The following is a 12,997-nucleotide window of genomic DNA, read 5'->3' on the forward strand; positions in this document are numbered from 1 at the left end:
GCTGCTGCTTCTGGGCCACCTGCCGCAGGCCACATCTGAGGCCAGATACCTGCCGAATCTTCCAAATAACCCCTCAAGGCAGCGCAGCGCAGAAACCGAGGGTCAGGGAGGCTGCGAGACGTGTCCACGAGCACCCTACTCTTAGGACACAGAGCCAGGATCTCAACTGAGATTTGACCCAAGTCCCACAGGCCAGGAAAACCTGGGTGCAGGCCCCCGTGCAGACAAGACGAGGACCAACCCTGGGATGAGGAAGATACTCAGATGGGACCTGGTTTGAGAGAGTAGAGCAAAATTTCGTGGGAACGCACGCAGCTTTGCAGTCAGAAGAATCTAGACTTGGATCCCAGCTGCATTATTCATCCCTGTGTGATCTTAGGCAAATGTGATATAAGCACTCAGTGTCCTCCTTTGTAAATTGTATGCAAAACCACCTACCTCCGGGGACTGCTGTAAGGGTTGGAAGTAAGGACCATGCTTACTCACTGGTGGCTTGTAGACCTGCGCCCAGCAGGAGCAGGGAGGGGTCACGGGAGGCGGCAGCCCGGCGTCGCTGCCGTGGGTGGAGGAAGTCTTCATTTTCGAGAGAAGATGAACTTTCTGGGAGTGTCATGAGTCAATATTTGTCTTTGGCTAAATACAGGACCTCGATGTTCATCTCGACAAAGCCGATTTCTGCTGCTTTCAGCGTTAACTCCTTCAAATGCTGAGGCACAGCCGAGAGAAGCAATTTGGACCTTCGGGAAGTCAGAGCCAAAGGGGTGGTTCTAGGAAGGCTGAACTCCTGGAAAACTTGGAAACCAGGTCCCAGGCGAGTGATCCCTAGCTGTCCACTCAAATCACTGTGTGTCCTTGCAAGTCATGTATCCTCTCGAGCCTATGTTTGCTCACAAGGAAGGGAGCTGAACGATCCTTACTTCACAGGGCTATCATGAAGCCCAGGGGAGAAAACAGGGGAGAAGGAACTTTCCAGCACACAGATGAAACTATTGTTGTTTTAAGTTTCTCTAAGGCCATGACATAACTTCTTCACCTCTATAAAGCCATTGGAAATAAAGCTTGTGGGCAAAGCACCTGCCCATTTCAAAGAGGAAAAGAAACACTGTTTAAGGAATACCTACTTAAGATGCTGAAGATTTCTCCTTAAAGCATCCTTCGATTATGAATAGAGGTGACTTACAACCGTTAGAAGAATCCCTTCTCTGTGATCATACGCATGAAAAGCTGTTCAATTCCCTCAGAGTCTGTCCCCCAGAGACCTCTGCAGACCCCACAGGGGAGGGGAGTCCCGGCAGGAGGAGAGGACTGGAAAGTTCTGCCCCAATTTCCATGGAGCAGGGAGCTCACTGCCTGTCCAGGGCAGGAAAAACCAGTAGACCCAAATTCTCACAAGAAAGCCTGCTGTCCTTTGTCTGGATTTTTCCTTGATTCAGAAAATAGTCCAAACTCATTGCCCCTGCTAACCTTACCCTTAGGTCTCTTGCAACTGTACTGGGCCCCTAAGAAGAAAACAGGAAGCCAGTGAAGTGGTCCCAGAGTGAAACCAGGGTAGGCGGGGAGCACTGAGGTCTGGGCACCCAACTTTAATTTCAGGAGAAATGCTTCTGTGCCTAGTCAGCCACATCCCTGCTCTGAGCTGAGTGTTGGGGGGTGTTGGGGGTGTTCTGGCCTTCTTACTTGGTGTTGAAATAACCCAAAGGGTTCTCACCACCCCCCACCTCTCACCAATCAAAAGCTGTAAATGGAGAAAGAATACGTTGGGTTCTCTCTTAGTCTGTGAGCAGACGGGTTATTTAGAGCCACAGTCCTCTTTCCTGTTTCAGCTGTTCTCAACCTTCTAGAAGTAGGGGGGTAAGGTGGGGTGTGTGTGTGTGTGTGTGTCTGTGTGTGTGTGTGTGTGTAGTAAGAACAAGTTCAATTTAAGGGCTCTGGGCTTAGGTATAGAGAAACAGGGTGAGGAAGATGAAGGGCCGGGGAGGGGGCAGTGAGTTGAGGCAAAGACCCCCCCCCCCCGCCACACACACACACCTTGGCTGGATTGCCCTGGAAAGATCACGTTCCAGGTCTGAATTCTGCTCCAGAAAATAAGGTGAGCCACGGCCAAACACATCCACCTAAAGTTCACCCCAAGCCTCTAAGCCCAGTACCACAACATGCATTCCCACTGACCCACATAAATATGATTAGCAGTCAGTCAGAACTCCTGCCTCCTCGTTCACCCAGCTCCCAGGATTTCCTGGCTTATGACACTGCCTCCAACTCCCAGCCACAGCTGAAAGACCAGAGAGACTGCAAAGAACGAAAGGTACAGAGACAGTGACACAAACAGGAGCAGCAGTTCCCTCAGGGGCCTACCCTGTGCAGGGAGCAGAGAAGTGGGGACACCCAGTTCTAAGCACGGGACAGCGTGGGTCCTTTAATCATATCCTGATCCTCAGCTTCCGAAGGACGACAGCTACCATCCCCTGATGGACCACCGTGCACCAGGCTGACCCCGGTGAATCTCTGTAACTTCACCCCCACGGAGGCTGGCAGCCTGCTGTAGGTCTTCACTGAAGACATCTGAGACACAGAGAGGCTAAGGGGGTGTAGTCAGTAGCTAAAAAAAGGAAGAGCCGGGATTAGAACCCGGGGCTCCCTGTGTTTGTTCTCCTTTCATCTTCAAAGTGAGGAATGCAGAGGTCTTTCTTTCTACTCTCCTCCCTTGCTCCCTCCCTAAAAAGATGGGAAGCAATTCAGTGTCAGGCTGGGGAATTCAATGTCACCGGAAACCAAAGAAAGACACATGAAAACAGTAAATTAATCTATCAAATTAATAGAGGCTGGAAATGTATATAACAGAGCTGACAAGAGCACTTTTATACACCTCTTGTATGGAAATTACATACACTATCCCTTCTGAAGGGCGATTTGGCAAAATGTATCAAAGCACCAAAATATCCATTCTCTTTTAACTCAGTGGTCACATCTGAAAAAGTTAATAATCAGAGAAGCTGTCAAAGCCCGTAGTTCCATCTCAGCCCACAGGTAACCTGAAACAACCACCATTTACAACAATAGAGGAACACCTAAATGTTATGGAATGTCCACAAAACGGGATATGATGAAATAATTAAAAATCACATCCATGAAGATTTCTTAAAGCTTTTGAATGAATGATTGCATACATAGAGAAAACCACAGAAAGTAGCAAATTGAACCATCAGGTACTCATTACCCAGCATGTGCAATGATTAATTTATGGTCACTCGTTTTTCAGAGTTTGTTTTTAAGATTTACTTATTTGAAAGAGAGAGAGCATGAGCATGAGTTGGGGGAAGGGCAGAGGGAGAAAATCTTCAAGCAGAACCCTGCTGAGCACTGAGCCTGCCTCAGAGCTCTATCTTACCACTAATGAGATCATGACCTGAGCCAAAACCAAGAGTTGGACGCTTAACCAACTGAGCCATCCAGGTTCCCAATTTATGGCCAATCTTATCTCACCCATATCCAACGAGTCCCCCAGCTTGGGTTTTAGAAACAAATTGCAGACACCATAGCACTGTATCCATAAATATATCAGTATGTATTTCTAAAATATATTCATTTTCAAAACATAAATTATCAAACCTAATAAAACTTCCAGTAATTAAGGTTTCTAAGCAAAAGTGTTTATAATACAATGTGAATTGGTAAAGTATATTATAAAACCACATATACTATAATCTTAGTTGAAAGAAAGTGTTGTGTAGGGAGGGGGAGGGAAGAGAAAAAGAAATGTTATTCATAAAGAAAGTAACTTGAAGGAACCATGTCCAAAATATTGCCAGTAATATATAGTTACCCTTGTGTCATGGCCTTAGGATTTTTGTTTACTTTTGTACTTTTGTCTGTAGTTTTACTAACAGCAATCTATGGTGTTAGATACCTATTTATCATTCGTTATTTTTCTTTTATATATGTTCAAAGTTTCCCACTCACATCATTTCCCTTCAGCATGAAAAACTTCCATTAGCAGTTGAGAGTAGGGCTGCTTTGGGCACCTGGGTGGCTCAATCGTTAAGCCTCTGCCTTCAGCTCAGGTCATGATGCCAGGGTTCTGGGATCAAGCCCACATCGGGCTCCCTGCTCAGTGGGAAGCCTGCTTCTCCCTCTCCTACTGCCCCTGCTTGTGTTCCCTCTCTCACCATCTCCCTCTCTGTCAAATAAATAAATAAAATCTTTAACAACAACAAAAAAAGAGTAGAGTTACTAGATATGAAGTTTCTTGTTTTTTCCTTCACCTGAGATCTTTATTTTTCCTTCACTTCCAAAGGATATTTTTTCTGGGTATAAAATTTGGAGTTGACAGGTCTTTTCTTTCAGTATTTTCAAGATCTTATTCCCCTGCCCCTGGCCAACCTGGTTATAAATGAGAAGCCTGTTGTTGTTTTAATAGGCTTGCCTATTAAATAGGAAATGTATCTTATTTCCCTAGTATTTTTTATCTTTCATGTATAGCAGTTTGATTATGATGTGGCTGAGTAGTTGTTACTGAGTTTATCCTATTTAGGATTCACTAAGATTCTTCTTCTTTTTTTTTTTTTTTAAGATTTATTTATTTATTAGAGAGAGAAAGAGTGCCCACAAGTGAGGGGAGGGGCAGAGGGAGAGAGAGAAACTCAAGCAGACTCCCCACTGAGCACAGAGCCCAATGCAAGTCTTTTTTTTTTTTTTAAGATTTTATTTATTTATTTGACAGAGATCACAAGTAGGCAGAGAGGCAGGTGGAGGGGGGGGAAGCAGGCTCCCCGCTGAGCAGAGAGCCCGAGGACCCTGGGATCATGACCTGAGCCGCAGGAAGAGGCTTTAACCCACTGAGCCACCCAGGTGCCCCACCCAATGCAAGTATTGATCCGAAGACCCTGAGATCATGACCTGAGCCAAAACCAAGAGTCAGACATTTAACCGACTGAGCCACCCAGGTGCCCCACACTGAGATTCTTTAATTTGTAAGTTTATGTCTTTCCCCACATTTGGGACATTTTTAGCCATCCCATCTTCAAATTTTTCTGCACCAATAGGTTTTTTGTTTTTGTTTTTTTTCTCCCCACCCTCTGGGCTGGGACTCCAATAACATGAATTTTCAACTTGTTGATGTTGTCCCATGGTATCCTGAGATGCTGTTCATTTTTCCCAATTAAAAAATGTATATTTACAAATATAAAATACTGCATAATTTCTATTGATCTATCTTCAAGTTCACGAATTTTTTTCCTCTGTCATCTCTTTTCTGTCATTAAGTCCATGCAATGAATTTATTACTTCAGATCTCATCTTTTCAGCTCTAAAATTTCCATCAGGTTATTTTGTATAGTTTCTATTTTTCTGCTGATAATTTCTAACTTTTCATTCATTTCAAGAATGAAGAACAGTTATAACAGCTACTGTACATCTGTCTCATAATTCCACCATCTGAGTCATCTCAGGGTTAGCACCGATTATGGTCTTTTCCCTTGAGTATTATTCAGATTTTCCTGGCTCTTTTTATATTGAGAAAATTTGGATTGTATCCTGGACTTTTGAATAATATGAGACTAAATCCTGCTAAAATTCTCTGGAAAGAAATGTTGATATTTTTATTAATTTAATGGACAATTAACCCACTTAGGTTCAGACTGGATATTCTGTCTCCCTCTTTTGCGAATGGTAGCTTTGATGCCAGCTCAGGTTTCAAAGCCTTCACTAGTCTAATTGGGTCTGCCTGTCCCATAGGCAACACAGGGTTCATCTAGGACCTGGGTAGTGTTAATGTCATAGTCAAGTATTCCAGACCTTTGCTCTGCTTCTTTGGGTCTATGCCATGCATACACACACACCCACCTTGGAGCATTCCCGTGACTTATATCAGTCTATGCACAGAGTGAGTGGGGCCCTTTTTCCAGCTCTCTCCCCTCAGCGATTTCTTCCCACTCCCTGGTGGCTCCTTTGCCGGGTTCTTCTGGCTGGAAAGATGGGGCTATCTCACAATTTTTGCCTCCCACACCATTATGCAATTCCATGTGACAAGGACCATTATGGGTCATTGTCCAAGCTTCAGGTCCAGTATCCTATCTGCCTGCTATTACTCTTAGGGCTTTCATGTAGTTACTTCTGCATTCCATCCAATTTTTTAATTACAAACAGAGGGAGGTTATAGTTGGATTACATCATCTCTGCTGGTACTGCTGCCCTTCCTTCTCAGCAGTTTCTACTTCTCAAAATTTCACTCATCTCTCCAAAGCTCCATTAAAATATCATTTCCTTCCAAGAAGCCATCCTTCTTTCTCCTAGCTAGGAAAACTCTCCTCTTCCTCTATATTAGGGATGATTCCAATTTGGCAATGTTGAGACTCACAGCCAAATCTTTTCATGACCATCTTTGTTCAAAGATCTGGGTTCAAGGACATGGCTGGAATGAAATCAAACCCAACCAAGAAGCCTCGTGGTGGTTAGGAGAATAGATTTCACCTAAAACCTAGCTTTGCTAATTGCTGGATGTGTCACTTGAGGCAGGTCACTTAATTCAATGTACCTCAGTTTCCTCATCTATGGAATGGAAATAATTATACCACAGAGAAATATTGTGAAGATTAATTAGATTAATAGTTAGAAGGCACCTAGAATAATGCCATGTTGTAGGTGTAAGAGATTTTCACTCTCTCACAGGCTCCCATAACTTTGCTCTCCAGATGAGGTAACCCTATCCAGGGAATAAGAAAGAACAGACAGAACGAGCTCTATCTCCACCTCTTACAATGCCCTGAAAGGGACAATAATAATTTCAGTACATGCTCAAAAAAGCAAAATTTGTATATCTGGGTGAATCTTCTAAGAAGCTGCATGGTAGAATGAAAGGATAATTGCCTAATGTGGGTTAGGATCTGGCTTCCAGAACTGGGTTTCCTTTGGGCCTGGCTTTTCTGTTCTAATTCATGACTACATAGGGCAGAGACTGGTCTAGCTGCACATGGCGGACAGAGTCAACCTTTGTAAAATGCAAATGGAATTGGACCATTTTTAATGTACCCTCCAGTGCCTTCCTGATGCACACATAATAAATTTAAATTTTTTAGACTGTTGTCAGAGTTTTTGTGATTTTTACTGCTACTGTTGTTATCTGTAACCTCATATTCCGCCATTCCCTCACAGCTCTCGCATTCCATCTGGACTAAACTAAGGAAGTTCCACCCGTCCTACCTCACCGTTTCCCACTCACACCACTGCTGTCATCCTTGAGCTCAAATGCCTCTCCCTACCCTCTTGTCAAATATGTTAAATGCCTCCTTTTCTATGTCAACTCCTCAAGGACTTTTGAGAGGTTTTCCCAGACTTTCCAAAACACTGCCTGGTTTTGCCCTCCCTCCCTTGTGTCCTAGAGCTCGCTGTATACCCTGGTAGCACTTCCCAGTAGGTGGTAATCCCTTATTTTATAGGTCCCTCTCCCTCACTGCACCAGTGTTTATCAAAAACATGTATTTTACATGAGTTGATCTCAAAATCAATTCAGAGCATCACTACCAGCTTTTTAAAAATAGAATAAACTGTGTGTGTGTGAGAGAGAGAGAGAGAGAAAGCTCTATTTCTCTGTAGAACTCAAACACACTGATACAGCCTCAATGCATTTTCAGTCAAAATCCCCAGTTATTTTGTAGACACTGACAAGCTAAGTCTAATATTTATAAGGAAATCCAAAGACCTAGAAGAGCAAAAGCAATCTTAGAAGAACAAAGTTAAAGAAGTTACATTACCAAACTTATTATAAAACCACAGTAATCAAGGCAATGTGTTGTTGGGGTAAGGACAGACAACTACAACAGGGAAAAACAAACAAACAAACAAAAAAAACACACACAAAATCCCTAAATGGGCCCGCACATATACAGGAATAACATTTTATAATTCTACCAATGAAATTCAATGGAGAAAGGAAAATCTTCTTAATAAATTGTTCTGAAATGTCTGGATATCTATGCAGGGGAAACAAATCAACCTTGAACCTCTACTTCACTTTATCCATACAATTAATTTGAGAAGGATCTTAGACCTGTATGTGAAAGTTCCAATGACAGCACTTCTAGAAGCAAATATAGGAGAGTATCTTCATGAACTTGGAGCAGACAAGGATGCCTTAGGGCACAAAAGGCACAAAATAACAAAAGGGACAGTAACGGTTAAGCAGAAGTTCATCCCATTTGAAGTCCAATTTATTCGAAAATGGATCTGACAACCAACCTCAGGTCTTAACGTGAAAAAGACTGAAGGGGCGCAGAAACAACCATCTCAGGGCAACATGTACCCAAGACGTTCCAAGGCCTCACACAAGGGTAATAGCGTCATATTTCACCAATGTGGTAGGCCCAGAGTTAAGAAGCATTTAAGAGAACAAGATAAGGTCTTTGGCACTGGAAGAGTGGAGTATCGCTAGGAGATAAGCCTCACTCAGAACATACGGTGCTACTAAACCATGTAATTCTGATCTGTAATCTACAGTAACTCAGGCAAAGAAGAGAACAGGTTGGGTTGGAATAGACGCACTGAGGATATGAAACAGAAGGGAACTGAGAAAGCATCTCATGGCTTCTCGCCATCCCATTTTTAGAGATGAGAAAACAGGCCCACTGGCATAGAGAAGGCCACATCACGGGTCTGCAACAGAGCCAAACCGAAACTCAAATTTCTTGGCTCCCTCTCAAATTCTTCTTTTATCACTGTGTCATGCTGCTGACTTCAGTAGCCAGCCAGGCTTTATGAGAGATGTAGGGGATTTGCCTTAGTCCTTACATATGAGGATTTGAGAGGCTATCAGTGAAACTCTCAGTACACTGCCCTGAATACAACAGGTGTTCAGTAGAGAATACTGTTGTTATGTTAGATTGGACTTCCCAGATGAGCAGTGATGAAGCAGAAGGCCCCAGAGGCAACATTTCTAGGCAAAGCGTATTTCACACCAAGATTAGTCCTATACCTGCCTAGCACCCTGTCCCACCAGTTCCTGCTTCTCAAGGAAAGCCAGTGAGGCTCGCTCTGGCTCTTCTCTAACTCACAAGTCATGAGGATTGAAGAAGGAAACATTCATCCTTTCTGCGATATGCCCAGAGTTTAAACTGGACATGAACACACCATGGAACTAGACTCATGCCAAATCTTTGGCACAGGTCAGTAGCACAGATGGGAACTGGGGAGATGTTGAAAGAAAGAAGACGTTTAGAGATGAGAAACAGCTGGGATAAAGGAATAAACCCATGCCTCACAAGGTATAAAGCCACAGAAGCAAAGGGAAGTACTGCTGCGTTCATTTGTCGTTAGCCTAAGGGTGGGGGGGGGGAATGGCACTTAATCTTCTGCTTACCTTCCTTTGCAAATCCATCTGCCATTGTCATGCCATTGTCATGCACACACCTTCTAGCATCACAGGTGGATTTTCACAAGTTCATCCATTCAGCTAACAAATACTTACGGAGTGCTATGCTGTTCAGGCCTAGTGGTAGGTGACATGGATCCAACGGTGACTCAGGCTCAGTGCTAGTTAACAAAGATAACAATGATACAAGGGTGACTACGGCAGGTCTCTGCCTCAGAGGGAGAAAGGCCGGTAAGAAAGAATCACAGTCACCCAGTAGGTGACCATGAGCAGAGTCCAGTCACCAGATCCCAATGGCTCAGGAAGGCTGCCCTGGGGGAGACATCTCAACTCAGACAGGAAGATGAGGAGGAATCGGACAGACAGGAGCAGGGGGTGGGCAGGCCGTGCTCAAGTGCCCCTTTGGTCATTTCTTTGTATTTCCTAAAGATCGTGCCTTTTACCTTTTCATTCAGACAAATTTCATCTGAGCATAACGAAACACCTGATACCTTCCATAAACCTGATGGTTTCTTTTGATGTCAGCTGTGGGGACAGGCCACTAAATTAGTAAGTCTATGAAGTATCACCCTCTCTTGGTGAAATTAGGTACTTGCTGACCTTCAAAACGAGACTTTATGAAAACCTGTTAAAAGTTTCAGGGACGTGAAAAATGTTGCTTTGCTCCTACCTACAATGTAAGACATAAAAAGGCACCATAACAACAAACATGGTCAAGATGCAGGAGCTCATTACAACAGAACTGCTGCTTAGACTAGTAGAAGGGGATAAAGCTCTCCCTTCTGCAGAATAGAAAAGAAAAATTAAAACAATGTGTTTCCTTTGGCTTTCTTTATGCAGGGGCTTTTCTGGGCCAAGCTCTATGCTACCCATCATCTCACAAAAACCCCCAAACACCTCTGTGAGGCAGGGGCTATCATCCCATTTTCCAGAAGCAAGAACAGAAAGGTTAAGTGATTTGCCCAAAGCAGGCATCTAGAAAGTGTCGGGTCTGAGATTCAAACCCACCTTTACAAGTTTCTCTGGGCACTAGTTATGTGGCAAGCACTGCTCTTAGTATCTCTCAAGGAGGAACATGTTTCACTCTCCTAGCAACTGTAGATGAAAAATGAGCCAATGAGAGATTAAATAACATGCCCACCCCCACACATCTCTCTGCCTCCAAAGCCTGTGACAGATCCACAAGCAATAGGAGGTGCGGAGGGAAATGGGAAGTTCAGCCCTTTTCTGCAGGCTACATCCGGTTCACGATGGAGCTCCTTGCTCCTTTGGTTCCCCCGTGGGAAACTGAGGCTGAATTCTGGGGAGTGTTGTGTCCAGACTTGAAGGTGGTGAGTACTGGGGCTTGGCCCTCACCATCAGTCCACACAGGAAACTGTTTCACCGACCTGCCTCAAGGAAAGGCCCCCAGCACCTATGGTGGCCTTGTCTGTCCCTCTTTTCAGTGACGTCAGTGGTGTTCCAAGAGGCATATGAGGAAGTCAGTCCACATAAACACTGGGCACATGTTTACCCTCGTTTTCAACTTCGCAAAACTTTGAGGAAATTTTCGTACTCGGTGCTCATGATTTTGTGGCAAAAATGGTGAGCTCACATAACACCTGATGGGAAAGTGGAAATGCGTGTTGTTCACTTTAAACTTCTACAGTGCTGTCTGTTAATTATATCTCAATAAAACTGGTAGGGAAGAGAAAAAAACAAGCTGTATTTCGAGAGAATGGAAGCAAGACCTCAGAACAACCAACATATTTTAAAATGTTTGTAGCTTTCTGGCCTTGAATTCAAGGCTGGGGTATTTATTATAAAGAAAGAGTTTTAGGGGCACCTGGGTGGTGGTGTATTCAGTTAAGGGTCTGACTCTTGGTTCCAGCTCAGGTCATGATCTCAGTGTCATGGGATCAAGCAAACCCCGTGTCGGGCTCCTTGCTTAGCGTGAGTCAGCTTGGGATTCTCTCTCTCCCTCTCCCTCTCCCTCGGCCTCGGCCTCTGCCCCCCACCGCTTGTACTCAAACTCTCGCTCTCAAACAAATAAATACATGAATAAATAAATTTTTAAAGAAAGTTTTAAATTTATAATTACTACTTATAAGCAATTATATTTAATTATATTACATTTAAATGTAATTAAATTATATTTCAAAGTAATTAAAACAATTCATAAATATATTTACAAATCTTAGTGTTCTGATTTTATAAGCTAATTACAAAAGATAGAAAAGAAACCTAGGCATGAGGTTGCAGGCTAGAGCATTAAATTTCTCAATTTTGAAACAATCTCAATCTCCAGCCATAGAAACAGGCAAATTAAATATAGAATTCAGTAATATCCTCAGAGGCCATTAACATACCACACACACTGTAAAGATACAAAAATGTTTATGGTAAAGGGAGAAACACAATAAACACCATCCATGCTACAATTATAATAAAAACCTTTTTTTTCTTTTCCACAAACGGAAAAATGGATGACTGCAAGAGAACACTGTGAAATGAACACTAATGTGCCAGAACGCCAGGAATTAAAAAGTATATTGTTACTGCTTTTGCAGTATTTGTGACTAAAACAAGAAAAACAACTTAGAACCAACTCGATCGCCCACAAGGCAGGCACACGGCCCTCCTAACCCAATTTCCCTCCATTACGACTATCGCAGTCTTCCAGGAAAGGCATAAAACTCAGATAAAACACAGACTCTCCTGACTTAGCATAGGGAGGGCAAACACATTTGCTTGGCACTTCACGGCCTGGCGGGGGCTGAGTTCTCTCCAAGTTATAACCCGAACTTTCCTGTAACAGGCTCGCCACATACTGAAAGGACTCCCTCGAGTTCTGAGTTCTGCTCTTGCCTTTGAAGACAGCGGCTCCCTCTACTCTCCTGTGATCCCTTAGCCACCTCCCCAGAAGCAAGTCTAACAATGGTTTGGAAATCGGCTACCCCAGCTCTGCCCCCGGCCCCCCTTGTCCACTGCACACAATACTATCAACGCCAGCAGCAAGGCAAACCCACAAGGGTAATAACACCACATCAAGGCCATTGCTCATTTCCATCTATTCAATTCCCCCATCCTTCCAGGCTCAGATCAAGCAGCGGGGAGAGGAGGGACAGACCTGGGTCACAACCCAGCTCTCACTTTCCAGCTTTGCAGCCCAGGCAAGTTATATAACCTCTCTGGGCCCATTTCCTCAGCCATTAGGCAGTACTGTGATTGTTGCAATATACGAACTACATAAAACACAACTTCACCTGGCACCAGAGTCACTAGGTGCACGCACTATGGAGCCCTAGCAGTGTGTGTGCCCAAGTGTGTGTGCCCAAGCCATCCCGAGATGTGCCGTCAATGTGAACTATATGGAAAAATAGAATGGAAGAACGTTGGATTGATAACTTCTATGTCAGTTGCCTAATAAAGTAAATATTTTGTATATATTGGGTTAAAGATATTAAACTAACCTTCTTCATCTTTTATGTTTACTTTTATAAGGTGATTGTTACCAAATTTAAAATTACACACATGGCCCACATCTGTGGCTTGCTTTCTATTTCCACCGAACACGGTAACTGTTTGATGTTCATCCTTTCTCTACTTCCCCTCCCCATTCACTGGCCACACAGAGGTTCATGCCCAGCATTACCT

The 12,997-nt window shown here is 43.6% G+C and overlaps 1 protein-coding gene across 5 annotated transcripts in view; it reads right to left on the bottom strand.

Moving 5' to 3' along the window:
- The window catches only part of LOC111148556 (ST6 beta-galactoside alpha-2,6-sialyltransferase 1), a 117,554-nt gene that overhangs the window by 48,358 nt on the left and 56,199 nt on the right, over window positions 1–12,997 (bottom strand). For 3 of the 5 annotated variants that reach the window (XM_022505261.1, XM_022505219.1, XM_022505226.1), the window contains one exon: window positions 9,458–9,522. The exons of 1 other annotated variant lie outside the window; for it this stretch is intronic. The gene's annotated coding sequence lies outside the window, so the exon portion shown is untranslated. Of the gene's footprint in view, window positions 1–9,457; window positions 9,523–10,369; window positions 10,559–12,997 lie in introns of those variants that run through there. One more of the 5 variants, XM_022505245.1, reaches the window with a different exon arrangement.

The sequence above is a fragment of the Enhydra lutris genome, unplaced genomic scaffold (genome assembly GCF_002288905.1).
Source record: "Enhydra lutris kenyoni isolate GAN:26980312 unplaced genomic scaffold, ASM228890v2 scaffoldscaffold2, whole genome shotgun sequence".
NCBI classification, from domain to species: domain Eukaryota; kingdom Metazoa; phylum Chordata; class Mammalia; order Carnivora; family Mustelidae; genus Enhydra; species Enhydra lutris.